This window comes from Rana temporaria, chromosome 5, assembly GCF_905171775.1.
Source record: "Rana temporaria chromosome 5, aRanTem1.1, whole genome shotgun sequence".
Taxonomy (NCBI): domain Eukaryota; kingdom Metazoa; phylum Chordata; class Amphibia; order Anura; family Ranidae; genus Rana; species Rana temporaria.
The window spans coordinates 332651861-332657860 of NC_053493.1; positions in this window are offsets into that span (position 1 = coordinate 332651861).

The following is a 6000-nucleotide window of genomic DNA, read 5'->3' on the forward strand; positions in this document are numbered from 1 at the left end:
ATGGAGTGTACTCACCATCGGATCGAAATCCGTGGCGAAATCCCCTCGCGATGACGTGTCGCGCCGTCGCCGCGATGATGACGCGGCGACGTGCGCGACGCTGTCATAAAAGGAATTCCACGCATGCGTCGAATCATTACGACGCATGCGGGGGATCCCTTCGGACGGATCGATCCGGTGAGTCTGTACAGACCACCGGATTGATCCGCTGGTTCCGATTCCAGCGGATAGATTTGTAGACATGTCTACAAATTTTTATCTGCTGGAATTCGGAAATATCCGCGGATAAATATCCGCTGGAATGTACACACCATAGAATCTATCCGCTGAAACCGATCCGCTGAGATTTTTCAGCGGATGGATTCTATCGTGTGTACGGGGCCTAAGAAGACTCTCTTCCTGCTGTGCATTTTTTTTTTCAATGCATTTGCCTTTTTAAATGTTCTACATGGCAGTGCCCATGATTTTTTAGCCTAGGAAATGACCCGAATTTAGTATTAATAGTCAACCCTTATAGATTTCAATAGAGTACAATGTTAAAGTGGAATTCCTGTCAGAACCAAACTCTAAACCTACTAGGCGACATCACTTCTCAGGCATTTCACAGCCGTTGTCGGCTTTGTCCTGCACACAGCATCCGCCGCTGGAGACCGGACCGAAACGGCTGCAGAACAGGTAAGTACAGCGTTTTTATGCTTTGCTTTACATTTGCCAGAGAGAAGGTTTAGCGTTAGTTTTGACTTGACCACATATGCTCCCCCAATCCCATTTTCCTTACCCCCATAAAATGATGAGACCACACAGGAGTTGAGTATAAACGGCCATAGCAGCCTTTTTATTAACCAAATATTAAATAATTTACAATTTTTAACATATAACCCTTTGTAACGACAACCTTTTAAATCCCAGTCTGTTGGGTCTTTGACGGCACCCCAAACTTAACACTTTCCACCAATACACTGCAGGACCTTTTTCACCATACCAGGCCTCCAGCCGTATCACCAGTTCGGAGACAACCCTCTTCCCGCAGTGCAACCATTACCGTATTCCAGCAGACACTGTTCCACTGGAAAACCCCAGAGGGGCACATACCACCAATGAGCCCCCCACCACAGTGTCTTGTAATTGAATTGTGGTATTTTTTAAATTATGAATAATTTTTTTGGTCATTTTTTTATATATTTTGAAAGTTTATAAATATTTTTTTTTTCTCTAATAAAAATGCTATCTTTTGATTTCGTGTTTCTCTTTTTCTTAAAAACAAAATTATTAATTAATAAGTATTGAAATTTTGTATAACTAAAAACTAATAATAATAGCAAAAAAACAATATGTACAATCAAAACCAAATATTTATTTTAGACAAAAAAATAATAATTTTAAATGAAAGTATTAATAAACAATGCAACACCAATAAAATCATATACATTTAATGAAATGCCATTTCTGATGCATCGTAATCGTTTGACAGCACAAGATAGAATCACCCTTCTGTTGCCCTTTCCTAGAAATCCATATGTCCACGCAATAAATGACCGATATGCAGTTTTCTGCAATCGTCTAAAAAAAAATAATCATTCTCACACATTAATCAGTTTTTAATCAAAACTGATTAATGTGTGAGAATGATTTTCAAATTTAATATAAATGATTACAAAAAATGTAAGTAAAAATTTAAGTAATCTACTTACCTATTATTGTCGGCATCCACAACAGGTAGGTCCTCTAGATGCATGGTCATGAAAGTCAGTCTGACATGTTGCTCGATAGTTTACGTCGGGGGTATCTTAAACGGCGCATGCGCTGTGAGATGGACGAATTGGCAGCACCCATCTGCGCATGCTCACAACTACGCCCGGCGTAACCCCTAAGATACGCCGGCCCACCGCCTACGCCCAGTGCAAAAATACGCCCAGACATGCGCCCTTCAAGTGCAAAAGTATACAAGCATTTTTTTGTGCTAGTACTTTTGTTTCTTGAGGCATGTCTGCACCAGTAGTGAATGCTAAGGGTCGGAGGAAGCAAAATTTCACCCCTGAGGAGAAGGCACTTATTATCGAGGGCCTCTCCAAATACGGCGCGTGCCTCTATGAGGCACTGAGTGGCACTACCAGCAAGGTGCAGAAAGATCAGATCCTGCTGGAGATAACGACGCAGGTGAATGCCCTTGGCGTGGAGGCTAGGACCCCCAGGGATATCATGAAACAAATCAATGATCTGCGGCGTCTGGTTAAAGAGAAGCTGGAAAAGACCAGGAGGCATGCCAGTGGCACAGGAGGTGGACCAGCAACCAACATCACCCTCACTTCTGAGGAGCAGGTGATTGCCCGATGCCTGGAGAGGGAGCAGGTTGAGGGCCTGGAGGGATATTATTCTGTTGATCAGCCCTTGAGGACAGGTAAGTGTGTTTTATCTTCTCTCCGGTGTGTATCATGTGTGGGGGTGGAAGGGAACATGTGACAAGTGTGTGGGTCCACCAACATGTGAATGTTTTGTGTCATCCACAGATGTGCTGGAGGGAGCTGGGCCGTCGTCGGCTGCTGGGCGACCCATGCCATCTCTGGAGGAGAGTGCCCCCACCTCACCTGTAGAGGAAGTAGAGGAGGAGCAGGTCACTATGGAGGAAGGTTTCTTCATTGTGGAGGAGACCCCCATACCAGTACCCTCCCAAACCTCCTCCCCATCAGGGAAAGCCCCTCAAGGGCCCCCCCCATCAGGGATAGCCCCTCAAGGGCTACCCCATCCAGCCGGCCCCAAGCCTCTCCTGCCCCAAGGAAGGCTACACGCAAAAAAAGGGGTGTTCCGCAGGCATTGGAGGAGAATTTGGCGAGGGACCAGGCCCAGCAAACCAGCCATATGGGTGCCTTAGTGGGTGACCTGCACCGTGTGGCAGAGAGCCTGGCCTCCTCGGCCCAGACCCAGGCTGCCTGTACCCTAGCTGTGCAGCAGGCCCTCACCCAGCAGGCTGAACAGAATTTCGCCATCAATGACAGCCTGCAGGATGTGGTTGGAAACGGCAAAGCAATTGTGACCTTTCTGGGGGAACTGCAGGCCACCACATCAGGCCTTGTGACGGAGGTCCGGAGCCTGGCAGAGGCAGTCCAGGCCAATACGACTGCCATGCAGGTGGAGGGGAGGAGCCTGGCAGCTGCCGTACAAGAGGAGGGGAAGCAGACAAGGCGCCACCTGCACAACACCACCACCCGCCAGCTGCGGATGCAGGCGGTGACAAATAATTTCCTCCACCGCATAGCCCTGGCATTGGAGGGCAGGCAGGCAGCCAGGGAGAGACCGGGGGATATACCTCCACCAGACAACCCACCCCCCCACCTGAGGCTCCCCCCAGGCAACTGCAGCCCAGGAGCCTAGGCACCAGGCACAGCCCACGACACAGCAGATGATTTTTTTGGGTTTTCTTTTATGCTCAAGTGATGAGTTTTTTGTTTTATTTGTATACTCAGGTGATGAGTGTTTATTTTTATTTAAACTCAGGTTATGAGTTGTATTTTTTTGTATAATCCCTGCACACGGGGAGCAGTGCAGGCTACAGTGTGACTGGTGTGTGAATGTGGGTCTGGGGAGAAGTTTTCCCCACGACCGTGTGAATGTGGTATGAATGAACAGCGACATAATTGGGGCCTTGGCATGGCGTTGCTGCTCCCAAGTCCTGCATGGTGGACTTGGGCTAATCCAATGTGAAGTGGATGTGGTGTGTGTGAGCTAGGGACCACAGTGGTGTGCATGTGTGCATTCTCCTTGTGTCATGATGAATGTGTGTGTTTAACGTGCAAAGATGCCTACCACGAGGCATCTCCTAACTGCTCTTCCCTCAACAGACAGGGTAGCCTCGGTTAGGGGGGGGACTGTGTGGTTCGGGGGTCAGGTTATCACGTATGTCAATCTCCAGGCCCTTTCTCATGGCATAGTTGTGCAGCACGCAACATGCACCGATGATCTGGCACACAAAGTTTGGGGAATACAACAGGGTCCCCCCGGACTTTTCCAGACATCGGAAACGGGACTTTAGGATGCCAAATGTGCGTTCCACCACTGCACAGGTACGTATGTGTGCAGCATTGTAGTTTCTCTCTCCTCTGGTTTCGGGATTCCGGAATGGAGTCATGAGATGGGGTCCAAGTGCATATGCCGAGTCACCTGGAAGGGAAAAGACAGGAGGATGTTAGTCGTACATGTGCCCCTCGTGATGTCAGCATCATGGGGTCGGACAGTCATGCCTGACTCCCATGTCACTCACCAACCAGCCAGCTGTTCCCGTACACGTTCTGTTCGAATTCTGTTGGGATGTTGCTTTGACGGTATATGTAGCTGTCGTGGCTGGCCCCTGGGTGTTTGGCACGGACGTGCCATATGAGGCATTGGGCATCGGCTATCACCTGTACGTTGATGGAATGCCAATGCTTCCGATTGCGGTATATGTGCTCTGTGGCTTGGGGGGCCGTAGTGTCACATGTGTGCAATCAATGGCCCCCACGGTGCGTGGGAATCCTGCAATTCTGAAGAAATCCGCCATTGCCTTCTGCCGCAGATGCTCAGGGGTGGGTTTGATGAAGTGGTGGGACATGCATCTGAGGATTGCGGGGACAACCTGGTGCACGCATCTGCTCATGGTGGATTGTGACATCTCAGACACAACTCCACTTGTACGCTGAAAAGATCCACTTGCAAGGAAATGCAGTGTTGCCAGTACCTTGACCAGTGGCTGCACTGCATGTACGCGTTGTGTCTTGCTGGTGATGTCATCATGCAGGGTTGTGGCTATTTCCAGGATGGCATCAGGGCTGAATCTGAAGATGCGATACACCTCCGAATCACCCATGCCAAAGACGTCTATGCGCGTGCCGTATATCCTCTCCCGTGCCCTCCTACGTGCCCGTAGACGCAGTAGTGCTATGACCACGGGCGGCTGCCCCTGGCATGTTGGCATACAGATGTGTTGTTCTGCAAGTGTGGTTGCTCTGCTCGTCCCTAACGATGCTGCTGTAGCTGCTCTCCAGCTGACCTGTGCAACTCTGGTGCAAAGTTACCCCTGCTTTATGAGGGGTAACTTTACGCCGGACGTTGCACTTACGCGCACCGCGCGTAGCCTGCGCCGGCCAAACGTACATTTCTGAATCGCTGTATCTCACTCATTTGCATATTTAAATAGGAAATCAATGGGAGCGCCAGATGCGTCCAGCGTAAATATGCGCCTACGATACGCCGGCGTAGGAAATTTACGTTGGTCGGAAGAAGCCTGTTTTCAGGCGTATCTTGTGTTCTGGGTACGGCGCACAGATACAACGGCGCTAATTTACACTTACGCGGCGCATATCGAGATACGTCAGAGTAAGTGCTTTCTGATTCCGGGTCATATTTTTTAGACGTCGCCTATGGAGATTTTTAAGGGTAAAAGTCTGACGCCATTCCACGAGCAGACGCAATTTTAAAGCGTGACATGTTGGGTATCTATTTACTCGGCATAACATTATCTTTCACAATATAAAAAAAAATTGGGCTAACTTTACTGTTGTCTTATTTTTTAATTAAAAAAAGTGAATGTTTTCCAAAAAAAGTGCGCTTGTAAGACCGCTGCGCAAATACGGTGCGACAAAAAGTATTGCAATGACTGCCATTTTATTCTCTAGGGTGTTAGAAAAAAAATTTATGTTTGGGGGTTCCAAGTAAAGTTTTTAACTTGTAAACACCGAGGGCTAGATTCACATAGATCAGCGGATCTTTAGATCCGCGTGATCTATGTGATTTAAGATACGCTGCCGCAAGTTTGAGAGGCAAGTGGGTAATTCACATACCACTTACCTCCAAACTTGCGACGGCGGATCGTAAATCCCCCGGCGGAATTCAAATTCCGCGGCTAGGGGGAGTGTACTATTTAAATCAGGCGCGTCCCCGCGCCGATTTAAATGAGCATGCGCAGTCCGTGAACTTTCCTGGCGTGCATTGCTCCCACTGACGTCGCTAGGATGTCAGTGGTTTCGACGC